The following is a 17423-nucleotide window of genomic DNA, read 5'->3' on the forward strand; positions in this document are numbered from 1 at the left end:
ATACATTCTTCTGAAGAGAGGCCAGTAGAATCTTTGGAGACTATCCTTCCGCATGAGAGGATTCTCGCCACGTCTTCTTTCAAGAATCTTGACAAGATTTTGCACTCCCAGAGACGCATTCCCAAGGACTTGGTCGTTCCCGACAACAAACTCTTTGTACCTTCCAAATTTGTTCCAGAGGTCCTGTCTTGGGGTCACTCCTCTAAATCTGCAGGTCATTCAGGTTTTAAGAAGACTACTGATCTCATTCGTCGGAATTTCTGGTGGCCAAGGATGTCTCAAGATATTCTGGAGTTTACCCACGCCTGCCCCACGTGCGCTCAAAGCAAGACTCTCCGTCAAAAGCCTCAGGGTTTTCTGTTACCCCTTCCAGTTCCCGACTGCCCCTGGTCCCACATTTCGATGGACTTCATCATGGAGTTGCCCAGGTCCAGAGGAATGAACACTATCTTGGTGGTCGTGGACAGGTTCTCGAAGATGTCCCATTTCATTCCACTGAAAGGATTACCCACCTCCCCCGCACTTGCTGATATCTTTACGGAGCAGATTTTCCGGATTCATGGGATCCCTTCGTCCATTGTTTCTGACAGAGGTTCTCAGTTCGTATCCAAATTTTGGAGAGCTTTCACGAAGAGATTGGGCATCTCTTCTTTCTTCTCTTCCGCCTATCACCCTCAGTCCAATGGCCAAACGGAGAGAATCAATCAATCCCTGGAGAAGTACCTGAGATGTTTCATATCCGATTTCCAGGATGATTGGGCTCAACTCCTCTCTTGGGCAGAGTGTGCCGTCAATTCTGCCAAAAACGAGTCCACCCAGGAGTCGCCCTTCTTTATAAATTAAGGGTTCCATCCTCCCTGTCTTCCCATCCCCAACATCCCTTCTGGAGTACCAGCCGTAGATGAACGCATTTCTTCCCTCCAAACCGCATGGTCCAGGATTCAGTCTACCCTTCTCAACTCCTCCCGCAGATCGAAACTACAGGCCGATCGTCGTCGTCGTTCAGCGCCCAGTTACAAACCAGGGCATTTGGTATGGTTCTCCTCTAAGAATATCCACCTCAAGGTACCATCTCCTAAACTGGCACCTAAGTTCCTGGGTCCCTTCCCTATTTGCGAACAAATCAATCCCGTGGCATTCCGGCTCCAACTACCACCCAGTATGAAGATTCCCAATGTCTTTCATGTGTCTCTCTTAAAACCATTTATCTCCAGTCACTTCTTTCCGGATCAGACTCGTAAACCGGATCCCATTACTGTACAAGATAACGAGGAATATGAAGTTCACTCTCTTTTGGATTCTCGCCTATCCAGGGGTCAGCTCCGGTTCTTGGTGCAGTGGAAGGTCTTTGGCCCTGAAGAGAGATCCTGAGTACCTTCAAAGGACATTCATGCCCCGGCCCTTCTTAAGTCCTTCAGGAAAAAGTTTCCAGAGAAACCGTTCTTGGATCGTCCTGAGGCCGTTCCTGAAGAGGGGTACTGTCAGGAATCGGTGTTCTCCACGCTCCCCACACAGAGCACCCCCTTCCCGCAGGGAGTCCCTGGATACACAAAACAAACCTGCCTTACTGGCCTCCACGGCTCCTCACCCCTGCCGCCGTTGCGGGATCACTCCCCTCGGCGATTCCTCTGCTCAGCGCTGGGCGCGCCCACGCCCTACTGCACGCACACCTGCACCATCCACTGGCTCGGTTCACGCGCGTACGTGAGTTATGGAGCACGCTCTTCTTCCCATTCCCTGGACCTCAGGCTCCGCCCCCACACACTGCACGGGCATACTCAGGTTACCAACAAGACTCACCTGGCCTGTTATGCCTGCACCAATCTGCAGTGTCTCCCTGTAGCTCTTCCTGTCCCGCCTCCGTTCATAATTGGACCTTCCTGCTTTATCTAGCTCCTCTCTGCTCTCAGTCTTTGCTCGACATAGTCTCTGTATGGAAGTACTTCTGGATTCTCTCAGTGTTTTCACAGGTTGAGACGCGGCTTGTACGACTACCCCCTCTGGCTCTCAATCTCGGCACTCCTTGGACAACGCTCACTCTGGTAACCCCTTGAACACGGCTTGGACAACGACCTATCTCCACTCTCCACTCCCTGACTTCGGCGAGGCATCCTTCACTCTATCTCTACAACCGGTACCGGCAAGTATTGTCTACCTTACTACACCTGGCCTGGCAACGCTTCATACCACACTCCGGACACGCTCCATTTGCTGCGGGTGCATGTATTACCACTTCCCCCTTCAGCTCAGGGGACGGGTCTGGTCTGCGGGCAGCACCGGCGTAACAGTTAGATCTGGAAGAAAGTAGTATAGGTTATTTCGGTGTAGTATAGGGCAGTTAAGATATAAAGGGTAAATAAAATATCCAGAGGGTGAGACAGAGAGAGGGTGAGACAGAGAGAGGGTGAGACAGAGAGAGGGTGAGACAGAGAGAGGGTGAGACAGAGAGAGGGTGAGACATAGAGAGGGTGAGACATAGAGAGGGTGAGAGACAGGGTGAGAGACAGGGTGAGAGACAGGGTGAGAGATGGAGAGAGGGTGAGAGACGGAGAGAGGGTGAGAGAAGGAGAGAGGGTGAGAGACGTGCTTGCAGCCACGGGGACAGGAGCGGAGACTGAGGGGAAGTGGGTCCGGGGGGGGGGACATCCTCCGCTGTCATCTCCTGCCCTGCGCGAGCAGCCACGGGGAGCAGGAGCAGCCATTACTTAACCCTGCAGAGAAGGGCTCCATTCCGCGTCACGACCAATCAGACAGGAGGATATTTTTTTTTGTTTTTTTTTTTAATCTGGAGGGGGGGGGGGGGTTGAAGCGGGGACAGCCACGGGGACCGAGGGGAAAGCGGGGACCGGAGGGCAACTGGGATGATGGGGGGAAATCCCCTGCTGTCATCTCCTGCCCCGTGAGAGCAGCCACGGGGACAAGAACGGAACCGGAGGGCAAGCGGGACAGGGGGGGGGGGGAATCCCCTGCTGTCGTCATCTGTCCCACGAGAGCAGCCACTGGGACATGAACGGAACCGGAGGGCAAGCGGGACAGGGGGGGGAAATCCCCTGCTATCATCTCCTGCCCCGCGAGAGCAGCCACGGGGACAGGAGCGGAATCGGAGGGCAACCAGGAAGGGGGGGGGGAGAAACGGGGGGGGAGGGGATCGCCCACTTGTATCTCCTGCCCCGCGCGAGCAGCCACGGGGACAGGAGCGGAGACTGGAGGGGATGAGGGGGGAAGCGCGGGCAGGAGACAGGGACCTAGCGCGCGAGGAGCAGGAGCAGCCATTACTTACCCCTGAAGAGAAGGGCTCCATTCCGCATCATGACCAATTGGCCAATCAGCCAGGAGGATATTTTTTTTTTGTTATTTATTTATTTTTTTAAATTTGCGCAGAGCAGGGGGAAAAAGTAGCTGGCCACCGGCCAATTTCCGTTCGCGCCTGGCGAGTGGGCGACCGGGTTTGTCGAGCACTGTATATATATATATATATATATATATATATATATATATATATATATATATATATATATATATATATATATATATATATATATATATATATATATATATATATATATATATATTGTAGCAGGACAGCCTCACGGCAGAGTCAGTAAGACGCTAAACACGATGGGAAACTTTAAACACTAGTGGTTTATTAGCCACATCTGAATAAGTACAGGTGCACTATCCCTTTAAGAAACTACTTTCTTGAAAATAAAGCCTATTCCCGTTAGGGAAACTAACTCACTTCTTGAGCCAGTACTAAAAGGGCAGCCAGCTAATCTTGTTATGCCCAAAACATATGCTACACATAGTATAACCGATAAGTAAAATAATAATGTCTTATCCGTGATGCAGCTCCAACAGCAAACAGGAACACGGTTCCGGGGAGCAGGCTGTGTCCAGCTCGCAGCAATCTTTATCTTTATCCTGGGTTGGGGTCCCAGCTGTTCCCAGCAGCAAAGCTCCTCGCAGGACTGGGGGACCAGAGCAACAGCTAGGGCTTCCTAGCCGGGAGAAGTCTCTCCACCCTCACGTGGAAAAACAAGCTCACCTTGTGTGAGCAACTTCCTGCTTTTTAAAGCACTTGTTTCACTGATGAGTTCAGCCCCTGTTTAATCAATCTTCATCTCTGCTTTCTCTGTCTGAGGAGATTAACATTCTGTGAACAGGCTGCAGCATCTCTCCATTCACTGTTCCAGCCTACTGAGTCAGTGACTCTCACATATCCCTCTCCCCAGCGAAACATTGTCCTGTGGAGCGGCCCCATGCACCAGCTTCTTTGTCGAAAATGTCTGATGTCGGCCCTTCCCTCCCCCCTTTTTTTTCTTGCCTTCCAATTTAGGCATTTTGTTGTGTCTCTTCTTGCAAAGGTTCCTGAGCATCCTGCTGTCTATTAGCTCTCTCTGCCAGGACTCTATGCCACGTTGTGACCTTGATCTGCAAATCCTGAAGATGCATCGTTGTCTTGTGCTCAGAGTCTCCCTTACTCTGTAGAAGAGCCTTGATCTCGGTCAGCTCATTGCATACACTCGCCAGTGACTGTTTGGCCTTCTCTTGTGATGACAGCAACTCTGTTTTAGCAGTGATGGCTTTTGGACCTTTCTCCATCAGCGTACCTTCAGTGTTTGGTTCCACAATATTTATCTTTAGTACTTCAACTTTGTCGGGATTCTTATTAACCCGAAGTGCACCCCATGGCACCTCTCTTTTACCATTAGCAGACTCATAGGCTTGGGCCTTTCTGTCTTGACTCTTTAACTTACTCTGTTGAGAGAGTCGCTGGACAATCTGTGCGGTTGTTCGCCTCTTACGATCACGGGCACACTTCCATCTCATTCGCGACTGTCTCTTCACAGTGGCTGCCCTCATGGCAAGGAATCAACTTTGGGTCCCCTGGGCACTGTAGTATGATTGGATTCTTACTGTGCAACTGCATCGCCACTTGGCCTTCGACTTCCGTGCCTTGTGGAGAGTAGACTGTAGTACTGCAACGGTATCACGGTCATGCTTCCTGGTGCATCTCCCTTGCTTTATCTCTACCGCCACCTTTTCCTTGGACTGCTTCAGTGACCCAAACGGCTGTCTTGGGGTTGTAAGCTTTTCCTCCAGCTTCATCTGAGAAACCTCCTGCTGGGCAGCAGTAGAGTCCAACGTAGCGTCCCGCTCAGTCTTCAGAGCCTAAAGCTCCTTGACTAGGTCACACTTTTGTTTCTCCGCCATCTTGCGGCCAGCACACTCAGACTCCAGGTCCTTCCTCAGGTCTTGAAGCAGTCCTTTTGCCTTTCTTCTTTCACTTAGTGCGGCTGCTAGTTCATCTTCGTTAGAATTGAGTCGCGATTCTACGTCTCCTAGCAGACTCAGAGCAAGGCTTAAATCTGTCTCTCTTTCTTTATTTATTTATGGTCCAGCTCCAGCTGTAGCCGGGCCCCCTCATTGGTCGTGTAGTCCAGCCGCTTGTGGATATCAGCCATCTCAGTTTCATGGTGCAACATCAGGCAGGCCACCTGACGGACGGACACCTCCTCCCTCTTGGTGCGCTGCATCTCGCACTCAGCCATCTGATTCTGCCACTCTTCAATCTGATGCTGCCAGTCCCCTCTCAGGGCTTTCACCTCTTCCCGGTGCTTACTCTGGGTTTGCATCAGCGCCTCCTTCATCTTTTTGAGCTCTGCAGTTCTTGTTGCTAGGATCGCTGCTGCTTCTGTTTTCCAGGCCTCTTTCTCCTTGGTATACTGACTCATTGGGATGGCGCTGCCTCTCTGCTTCTCCAGCTCTTGCTTCAGTCTTTGGAACTTCTCATGTTCCCTCTCATACAGAGTCACTTGGCTTCTAAGCTCCGCCTTCAGCGATGCTCTTGTGGCGCTCAACGTGATCGTCAGCTGCTCCAGGGCGAGGCATTCTGTTTCCAGCATTTTCTCTGCATTCTGCAGTGCAGCCTATACTTCTAATTTTTCTTGTGCCAATTGCGTCTTCACTTTCTGTGCTTGATGAAGCTTCTCAGTCCCATCACAGACCTGATCAGTCAGGTTTAAAACCTCTTCCTTCAGGTTTATATTCTCCATTTTCACAGTCTCTATATCCCTTAGGACTGTCTCATTGACTTTCTTCAAAGTACCCAGCTCTGTAGTTAGACCGTGGCCCTCCTGGCGTGAGAGCTCCAGCTCTGTTTTGAGCGTGCAAGCTTCTTGGTGAGAAACTTCTAAGTCTTTGATGAAGTTTTGCACATAACTCTGGGACATCTGATAGCATAGTCTCCAGTCAGGACTTGTTCTTTCTGATTCCATGGTACCATTTGCGGTGTTGGCCTTATCCAAACTTGTCGTCAGCTCCTCCAACTCACTCCCTAAGAGACGCTCTGTTTTCTTTAAAGCCTCATACTCTTGTATAGCTGGGAGTATACACCTCTGTAGCTCGGCATTCGCTTCTCGCTCCCTATTCAATTGTCCCTGCAAGACATCATAATCACGGTGGGCAGTTTGGAGTGCAGAAATTAAGGCCTCTTTTTCCTGGATCAAGAATTCAGCTTCCCTTTGCCACCGTTCCTGTGACAATTCTGCCCATCACTCCGGTCTGCAGCACATCTCGGTGCCTTGCTGACGCCTGTTGTCCTGGTTCATGACCGGCCCAGCATACTGAATCCTCTAGAAAGTCACCTGGTTTCCTTCTAGCCGGCACGGCTCCAAACTCCTGGTCACCAACTCCAAGGTTATGGGGTCCTGCGCTCTTCACCCTGGTCACTTTTGCAGCTTTCATCTGCGGGTACGTCTCTCTTCTCGGGGCCACATATGCGTCGTCATCATAATCATCATATGGCGTGAAGGGACACTGTTTTGTATGGTTATGTACATTGCAAAACTGACACTTGACGGCGGCCATTTTAAAAACCCCGGTTTTTTTTCACACCCGACGAGGCAGACTTTGCATAACACATGTAAGTTGTACATGCTTTACAATCTTTGAACCTTCTGGGTTTTTCTTAGGGCAACATCTTTGCCAAAATCCATTTTCACTTTCTTTTATACCAGACAGGGCAACTTTTACACACAGCACTTGCTAGCTGCAAATTCACTCGCTTCAGCAAAAGGCATTAGCTTTACACAGAAATCCTTTCATACCCGACGGGACAAACTTTACACTCAGCACTTGCTAGCTGTAAATTCAATGCTTCAGCAAAATAACGCTTTTTTTTCCGCTTGAGTTCAGTGTCTCAACACATCTTCATCTACTGACCCCCAGAGGCGTAGCATCCCACTTCTGACACCACCTGTGGCAGGATGGCCTCGCGGCGGGGTCAGTAAGATGCTAGACACAATGGGAAACTTTAAACACTAGTGGTTTATTAGCCACAACCAAAATAAGTACGGGTGCACTGTCCCTTTAAGAAACTACTTTCTTGAAAATAAAGCCTATTCCCGTTAGGGATACTAACTCACCTCTTGAGCCCTTACTAACAGGGCAGCCAGCTAATCTCGTTATGCCCAAAACATATGCTACACATAGTATAACCGATAAGTAGAATAATAATGTCTTATCTGTGATGCAGCTCCAACAGCAAACAGGAACACGGTTCCGGGGAGCAGGCTGTGTCCAGCTCGCAGCAATCTTTATCTTTATCCTGGGTTGGGGTCCCAGCTTTTCCCAGCAGCAAAGCTCCTCGCAGGACTGGGGGACCAGAGCAACAGCTAGGGCTTCCTAGCCGGGAGAAGTCTCTCCACCCTCACGTGGAAAAACAAGCTCACCTTGTGTGAGCAACTTCCTGCTTTTTAAAGCACTTTTTTCACTGATGAGTTCAGCCCCTGTTTAATCAATCTTCAGCTCTGCTTTTCTGTCTGAGGAGATTAACACTCTGTGAACTGGCTGCAGCATCTCTCCATTCACTGTTCCAGCCTACTGAGTCAGTGACTCTGTCACAATATATATATATATTTATAATATATATATATATATATATATATTTATAATATATATATATATATATATATATATATATATAACAACAAGACAAACTGCCTGCAATAGACTAAGCAAATAATGAGTACTTAAATTAGTAATATAATAACCACTAACGGTGCTAGGGACTAGAAGTAATATAACAATGAAAAGAAAAAGAAAAAGCGTCCCAACTCAGCACTCAAGTATACTCAGAACAAATATCAAAGAAAATTATGATTTATTTAACAGCACAAATAATCAAACATAAAATACAAAAAATATTAAAACAAACCCTGACATTCTCCTGTGATAGAATATGTATCAGACAGGGGACATTTTATTTATTTTTATTTATTTATTTATAAAAATGTTTCACCAGGAAGTAATACATTGAGAGATACCTCTCGTTTTCAATTATGTCCTGGGCACAGAGTTATAAAATATACATGGTTACGATAAAAGAACAGGGTTATACAGGTAATTCATAGACATTTCATGGACAGATAAAGTTGGAAATTTGGGTACAGGGGATAAAGGGCTTATGTGTTTCAGATAGAAATAGAGCAGCTTCAACATCACTTTAACATCAACTAACATCAGCGAACGGCAGCAAACGGCTCACGCCCTTTGGCTGCCCTTCGGCTGCACCAAAGGCTGTGCGCCTTTGGAGCAACGCAGATGTACGCTGGGTGGGTGAGGTTGAATATGGTGCGTCTGTGAACAAAAAGATCTTTTCTTTGTCCCCTTGGCTCATTAACATTCCAGTGGGTGGGGTTGCCGATTCAACAAAGAACAAGCACATGTTAACCCTTAGCATGCTGGTCCTGTGCAGAGGGGAGCAGTTCTTGGGGGGCCCTCATCAGGCTGTGCGCCTTTGGAGCAACGCAGATGTACGCTGGGTGGGTGAGGTTGAATCTGGTGCGTATGTGAACAAAAAGATATTTTCTTTGTCCCCTTGGCTCATTAACATTCCAGTGGGTGGGGTTGCCGATTCAACAAAGAACAATGCCCTATGAAGATACTGATGGACCCCTAATACCCAAGGCAAGGGAAAAAAATCCTATAAGCACAAAATATATGAAGAACAAGGGTTAACAATAACCCCTTGAACCTACAAGGCCGGCCTCACCCTTAGTAAATATAAAACCACTCAGCAAACATAGATAACACATGCACCAAATTGCCTAATACATGCTGATGTCAAATACATATATTATATACATACTGTACACCGTAAATGCAGTTGGTATAATCAAGGCAAACCAGGCACAGTACTAAAAAGAGACTGTTAGTATGATCAACAATGGTTAACAGTTCACATTAGTCACATCAGTTACCATAGTCCATGAGACCATCCATGCCACACTGTGATAGTAAAATGTTCAAAGGGTAAAGATCTTCCAATTGAGGGGTCCATCCGCAGGGGAGTCAGGGAAAAATCAACGCCCCAACACGTTTCACCTCTGCTTCATCCTCCTGATGAAGCGGAGGTGAAAAACGTGTTGGGGCGTTTGTTTTTCCCTGACTCCCCTGCGGATGGACCCCTCAATTGGAAGATCTTTACCATGAAGCCGCGTCCAAAACACCCAGTGAAGCTGCATGTGTGTGGTGCGATCTCTAGCCATGGACCAGGATGCATCATCGTCGTTGATGGTAAAATAATACACAAAGTCACATGCTGTTACCTTATGCACTGTACAAGTGTGCAGTATTTGGAGCACTTTTATTTTCTTGTTACAGGAATCATGAATAAAGCATTTTTCCAAGAGGAAATAGTGCCCGAGATTGTGAAATACATTACACGTGAATTCCCAGATGGTCACCGGTTCTACCTGGACAATGATCCGAAACACACAGCGTCTACTGCGCATATGCTTGCCAGCGGTATCAACTGGGTTAAGATGCCAGCGGAGTAAGTACGGTAACCGTTTCTCATTTTTTTACACTGTTTACTGTTTTTTGGAAAAACGTACTCACCATAGAAAGATGTAAAATATATAGATCATATTGCGACCGTGTTGTCCATTGTGATACAGCATAATGGGCAGGCATCAGGAAAGTAGTAAGGTACAGAACTGTAGTATGGTAAGTACAGGTACACCAAGTATGATACAGGCAAGTATGGCACAGATTGTTTTACATGCACTTAACTGCACTAATTTTTTCTTTTCTTTTCAGAGAGAGCTGCACTACAAATCTTGTTACAAAGTATTGCACAGTAGTTATACAGTAGTTATAATGTAGTATAGAGTTCCAGCATACAGTATAGTTTGACAGTAGTAACTGCATAGTCCAATATGGAGGAGTGATACACAATGCCATTATATTCACTTTACTGCACTCATTTTTTCTTTTCTTTTCAGAAAGAGCTGCACGAAAAAAGGATGGGCGGGGGAGGGGGGGTAACATGTGTAAAATTAGTGAACTGTGTGTATTGTGTACAGTAGCATCAGTCATAATTTACACAAACCCCCCTCTCTCAATGAACTACAGAATGCAACGCGGCCATGACGAAGAAGATAAAGACTGTACATTTTGCAGTATACATGATTATTTGCATTTTTCATTTTTCCATGATTATCCTGATGAAATAAAAAAAAAGTACCTTTAAATTTCCCAAGAATCATTTAAACACCCCCATCCTACCCAAAGAAAAAGAAAGAATGGTAACAATTGTTAAATTATCAAAAACATAATTCAGATTAGAGTTTATTTAAATCAGTCCTTAAAAAAGGGTTTATTTTATTTTGAACTTGAAATTCAATTTGAATGTGTGGGGTATTCTCCATGAAGGGCTTATCAAAGGTTAATTGCTTTGGGTAAAGTTTGGCTTTGGGTGTGAAGTGGTATGGGGTGTGCTACAGTAGGTGCTGCAGTCGCAGTGTGTACTACTACACATGAAGAGTAACAAAATGAATATCATAAAATACACATAAAAAATGTGAAGTGAAATATTAATGAACAAATATGTACAGTATGGCAATGTATCAAATCTAATAAATATTGAAAATATAATTCTCTTGTTACAATATCACCATATACCCTGGACTACTCAGAAGCCTTGCACTATCTACTGAATGTTGGTGGAGAACTCTAAAAACCAGCACACCAACCACTGCTCACTCAAATGGCAAACATCACAAATTTACAACTGGCAAACAACTACCCAAATTTCTACTCATACTGTTACTCTCTTTAGCAGGTGATATTGAACCTAACCCAGGTCCTCCCATTTCAGCTCTGTCCCATGCCCCTGAGAATTCCACCGTTAAATTCCAAAAAGGGCTATCTGTCGCCCATATAAACATCCGGAGCCTGCTGCCCAAACTGGACGAACTAAGGGCATGGTGCCTTATGCATAAACCCAAAGCCATCGTTCTTACAGATACATGGCTATCCCCTAAAACACCTGATGCAAATATTGCCATTCAGGGATACTCAATTTTTAGGAGAGATAGGTCAAAGAGAGGAGGAGGGATGTTATTTTATATTGCAGACACATTACAATTTACACTGTTAAATTGCCCACCAAGCCCACCCTCTTTTGAAATTCTAGTTGGCAAAATCTGCCTCCCTTTTTCTAAGCCCATCTTGCTTGCTGGCATCTACCGACCCTCTACAATCCCTGACTGATATCACCCAATTTCTTGGCTCCATTTCCTCTCTGAATGAGAAGAGTGAGCTGCTAGTTCTTGGGGATTTCAACGTCAATTGGCTTGACCCTAAAAACCACAAAATCCAGATACAACTCAAGTCACTTAACCTATCGCAACTCATTTCCCAACCCACACGGTTAAACCTGAAATCGCATAACCATTCCTTGCTAGACTGGATTCTCTCCTCAAACCCCAGTAGAATCCAATCCTCTGGCATCCTTCCTGATATTTTCAGTGACCATGCAATAGTGTACTGTGTAAGAAAAATTAAACCGCCCCATTCAAGCCCTAAAGTTCTCCTCACTAGAACATTTAAAAATTTTAACCCACAGCAGTTTCTGGATGAATTTACCAACTGCCCATGGCACAGAATCGATTTAATTCCCGACCCTGATTCTGCGCTCGACTATTTCCAATCCGAGTTCTTAAAACTCTGCGATACCCATGCTCCCCTATGCAAAATAAGGGTACGGGGGGCCCACCTTCCATGGGTTACACCTGACCTTATAGCACTCTACCAGTTAAGGGATGCCTTGTGGAAAATCTACAAAGTAACTGGCACTACCAAGGATCTCAATCACTACAGATGCATGCGGAACATGTGCACAAGGCAAACAAGGCATGCAAAAGCACAATATTATTCTGACAATCTCCACCAGAATATATCAAACCCAGCTAACTTCTGGAAGGTTATCAACAATATATTCCAGCCTACTAACCATCAACAACCAAGTAATATCACTAAGGGGGATATTACTCTGACAAACCCCACTGACATTGCAAACGCATTCAATGATTACTTTGTGGGGTGTGCCACTAACTTATTAGCGAAACGCAGCCCAAACCACAAAACTGAATCTCATCCTGGGAGTACCCCCTCCCAACACTGCCCACAATTTTCAATTTGGCCCAGTATCTGAAGAGGAGATTATACAAGCGCTCCTCAAACTAAAACTAAGCAGCCAATGTGGACCCGACTTACTACAATCTAGGTTCCTACGATTTGGTGCCCCAGCCATTGCCAAACCAATTGCGTCCATAGTCAACTCTATCCTGTCTGCAGGCCATATCCCTAAGACCTGTAAAACTGCCAGAGTTGTCCCAATCTTCAAAAACACTGTCTCAAACTACAGGCCAATCTCACTTCTCCCAATTCTATCCAAAGTCATGGAAAAATGTGTCCACTCCCAATTAAGAGATTTCTATACCAAGACAAATTTCCCTTAGCCAATTCCAATCTGGGTTTCGTCCCAAACACTCCACCGTAACTACCCTGCTAATAGTTTGCAATGAAATCCAGTGTGGAATGGAACGGGGACAACTCACTGGTGCAGTATTCCTAGATTTTGCAAAGGCTTTTGACACAGTTGATCATGCTATCCTGCTTAACAAACTCCAGAGCTCTGGAATAGGGAAACATGTTTTAAACTGGTTTCAGTCCTACCTATCAGGAAGATCCCAACATGTGTCCATCTCAGGCTCTAACTCCAACCCCCTGGATATCACCTGTCGTGTCCCGCAAGGCTCTGTTCTGGGGCCCCTACGCTTCTCAGTGTTCATTAATGATCTTCCCACAGCTTGTAAGGAAGCCTCAATACACATGTATGCAGATGACACAATCCTATATGCACACAGCCATAGCCTCTCTGACCTTCAACACATACTTCAGTCTGACTTTTTGAGACTCGAAAACTGGATTTCCCAAAACAAACTGTTTTTAAACACTGACAAGACTGTAACAATGGTATTTGGGACCAAGACTAAATTTGCAAAGCTTCCAGTGACTGAGCTCCTGATTAGAACCCACGCTAACACCACCCTAACACCTGTCACTAGTTTTAAATACCTGGGCTTATGGTTTGACTCCCACTTAACATTCGGGATGCACATTGATACCCTGACAACCAAGACCTATGCCATACTAGGGGTACTTTACAGGAACAAATCCTCCCTAAGTCTCCTGGTCAGAAAGCGTATCGCACAGCAGATCCTAATGCCAATTATTGACTATGGAGACATAGTACATGGCTCGGCACCTCAAACCCACCTTAGCAAACTTGACACCCTCTACAATTCAATTTGTCGTTTTGTTCTCCAATGCAACTACAACACACATCACTGCGAAATGCTCAATGAACTAGATTGGTCAACACTAGAGTCTAGGCGCAAAGTTCACCTTTCCTGTCTTGCCTTTAAATTCTTCATGGGCAAGCTACCCAGCTACCTGAACAAGCTCATCACCCCTACCACTTGCAGCACTTATCACCTGAGAAAACATACACATGACTGGCTAATTATATGCAGTTCAGCCACTTTATTTCTGCAACTTCCTATATATTAAGGTGTTTCAGGGGAAGGAAAGGATAAGAAAAATATACCTGTACTGTAGCCAATTTTTACTGAAAAAAAGGGTTAAAAACAAATAGATCTAAAGCAGTGCAATTCGATTAAGGAACACAACATTTTCCCACTGGGATGAAATAAGTAGTGCATTAGTCCATTGCACGTTAAGAGGCTTTATGTTCGAGTTTATACATTACCCTTGTTAGAAGACTGCTCTGAAATTGCACTTCTCAGAGTCAATATTGATTTTTCCTTACTAAAGGCTAAGGACAGATGCTCTAATAATTTTACCATACTCAATTTTTCATCTGATCTCAACATAATCAATCACCTCTGTCTAGACATTTCCTGATTTTGGTTCTGGCAGTCGTTTGAGTTTATATTCACATACTTTAGATTTGGCTTTATTTCTATATCGTACTTGAATAAAATCTATAAAGTTTTTAGATTTCTGATAAACTTACAGTATAAACTGATACTCAAAGCTTTTGCTACCAGGGGAGCCATCAAGGCACTTTAATGTATTGCAGGCCCATCTTGCTTCGAAAGGGTTAATTACAGATTCCTGTTGCATCTATTTTTACCTACATGGTATTTTTTTCTTAACATTACAGTACATTGAAACACAGACATTTTTAAAAAAAATACATAGAAAGGAAGCAAAGATTGGACAAGTCTTGATTAACTGCAGATGAAAGCAATAATTAACTGGGTTTTTTTAAGATTTCACATGAGAAAGTTTTCACTAAACCGGTCTACCATGGGAGCTAGAAAAACAAGACGTAAATGAACCTTGGGTGACCAATTTTTTAAAATTCATTTTAGGAATAAAAAAACCAAACTACAGATATTTGCTGTGGTCTACTGTAAATAATAACCTTTCATTTTACCTATGTATCAGGGGAAACAACCATAGTAGGTCCTGTTCATACAGCAAAATGTTAAAACCTCCCAAGTTAAAAAAGTGGGAGGGGTGAGCTGTGGGAGAAGGGGGCCACCTACCTACAAACAACTGTTGCCAGTTAGAAATTGAATTAACACACACCTTCCTAGTAAGCTCAAACCCCAAGACCCACCACCCTCCCAGAGCTCCCCCCTCCATCTTTTTAACTTGGGAGTGTTTTACATTTTGCTCTACTGTATGGACAGGATCTATTATGGTTGTTTCCCCTCATATAGAGGTAGAAGGGAAGATTCACAGTGTAGTGTTAGGACATGCAAAATTTGGTTATACCTTGACGTGGTATGCAGGCTTATGACACTTTGGCCAAAGGGTTTAACTAAATAACCAAGAAAAATATTATTGAAGGAGGGATGACTAATGTTATCACACGTTATGCTACTTTCCAAGACTTTTAACCCTTGGCTTACCACTCGCCATTCCTTCTTTAAATTAATGTAATTGGAATCATATGTCTGGAAAGCAGGGAATCTGGGAAAGTCACAAGGTAATAAACAGGAGCATTATTGGGGGTTAAGCTGCAATCTAAAACCCACAAATAAATGTATTAGTAAACATATTTAATGTATTGTATTTTTAAATCATCCCTAGAAAACTCCCTGAAAAGAAACTTAGCCATGTATGCATTCCCCCAAAAGTTCGAGTAGATTCTTTGCGGGTTACAATACTGTTTAGAAGACCAACATCAGAGTTCTTAATATATGAAATTATAGTGCAGAGCTTTAAAACTGCACAAATCTGTTTGCTATCTTTACTGAGCAAAAGAGACCAGTGAAGTTTAGAAGAGACCAGTGAGGTTCAAAAGCTTTGTACTCTATAGTTCCACCTACTGGAACTTTAAACTCCCCCCAAAATGTAAAGATGTACATGCAGAGGCCTCAATCTACAGAATGAGATAAACAAATCCACAGGGAAAAGCATCAAGTATAATTGCTGCTTTTAAATCACTTGATTTCCACCGTCAGTTACCTACAGGTAAGGCTGTAATAATGGAACCATAGATTGATTGGTGTTATCTGCTACATAATGAAATATCACACTGGACTTAAGATTCAAATTCATCCTAAAGCAGCAATTCCCCCCTTAGCTAACAGGATTGAACAATGAAGTCTTCCAGAGCTACAGTAAACCACACTATTTCCAGCTTCAGGTACTGAACCCCCTAGTTTCCAATGGTCTTACCAGTGAAGTTGCTGTTATTTCCTGGGTTTAACAAGGGATTTTAATGGCCATCCAGTAGGAAGCCACAAACAATGACGTTGCAGCTTCCTACTGGCCTGAGATTTGGTGTCCATTTTATTTAATCTAGAGAGAGAGATCAATCCTGCAACGTTAAGTATCTCAGGGACTGGGCATGATTTAGCTCTGGAGAATCCCCTGTTCTTATCCTGAAATAACTAGAGACTTGAAGAAAAAAAACATTGGAGGGCATTTCTGCTTTTACAATATGTGCAATCTGATGCTATACTGCAACACTTTTAAACATGATATTATTATAGCAAGGGCTATATGGCATATCAATTAATCTTGCTTCCATGGGCTTTTGCTAAAGATACAATATATTTCTGTTATTTACCACATGATGCTTTGTCAGCATATTTCCTTATGTTCTACTTTAAAGGCTTGAAGGGTCCTGACTAGATGGATTTATACAATTACTGAAGCTGTTGTTTTTGTTGTCTATATAAAGCATTACGCTCAGGTTTTATTTAAGCCATTCCATAGTGCTAGCACTGCTTGTCTCAGCAAGTCAGGTCCCATAACCCGAGAACACTGTAAAAATGTCTTACTTAATGAAGCAAAGATTGGACAAGTCTTGATTAACTGCAGATGAAAGCAATAATTAACTGGGTTTTTTTAAGATTTCACATGAGAAAGTTTTCACTAAACCGGTATCTACCATGGGAGCTAGAAAAACAAGACGTAAATGAACCTTGGGTGACCAATTTTTTAAAATTCATTTTAGGAATAAAAAAAACAAACTACAGATATTTGCTGTGGTCTACTGTAAATAATAACCTTTCATTTTACCTCTGTATCAGGGGAAACAACCATAGTAGGTCCTGTTCATACAGCAAAATGTTAAAACCTCCCAAGTTAAAAAAGTGGGAGGGGTGAGCTCTGGGAGAAGGGGGCCACCTACCTACAAACAACTGTTGCCAGTTAGAAATTGAATTAACACACACATTCCTAGTAAGCTCAAACCCCAAGACCCACCACCCTCCCAGAGCTCCCCCCCCCCCATCTTTTTTAACTTGGGAGGGTTTTACATTTTGCTCTACTGTATGGACAGGATCTATTATGGTTGTTTCCCCTCATATAGAGGTAGAAGGGAAGATGCACAGTGTAGTGTTAGGACATGCAAAATTTGGTTATACCTTGACGTGGTATGCAGGCTTATGACACTTTGGCCAAAGGGTTTAACTAAATAACCAAGAAAAATATTATTATTGAAGTATTTACACTGTATACTTATTACCATAATGTTTTGTCAATTGGATGTAGTATTGGGCTTGCCTGTCTTTTGTTGTATACAT

This window comes from Ascaphus truei, chromosome 5, assembly GCF_040206685.1.
Source record: "Ascaphus truei isolate aAscTru1 chromosome 5, aAscTru1.hap1, whole genome shotgun sequence".
NCBI lineage: Eukaryota > Metazoa > Chordata > Amphibia > Anura > Ascaphidae > Ascaphus > Ascaphus truei.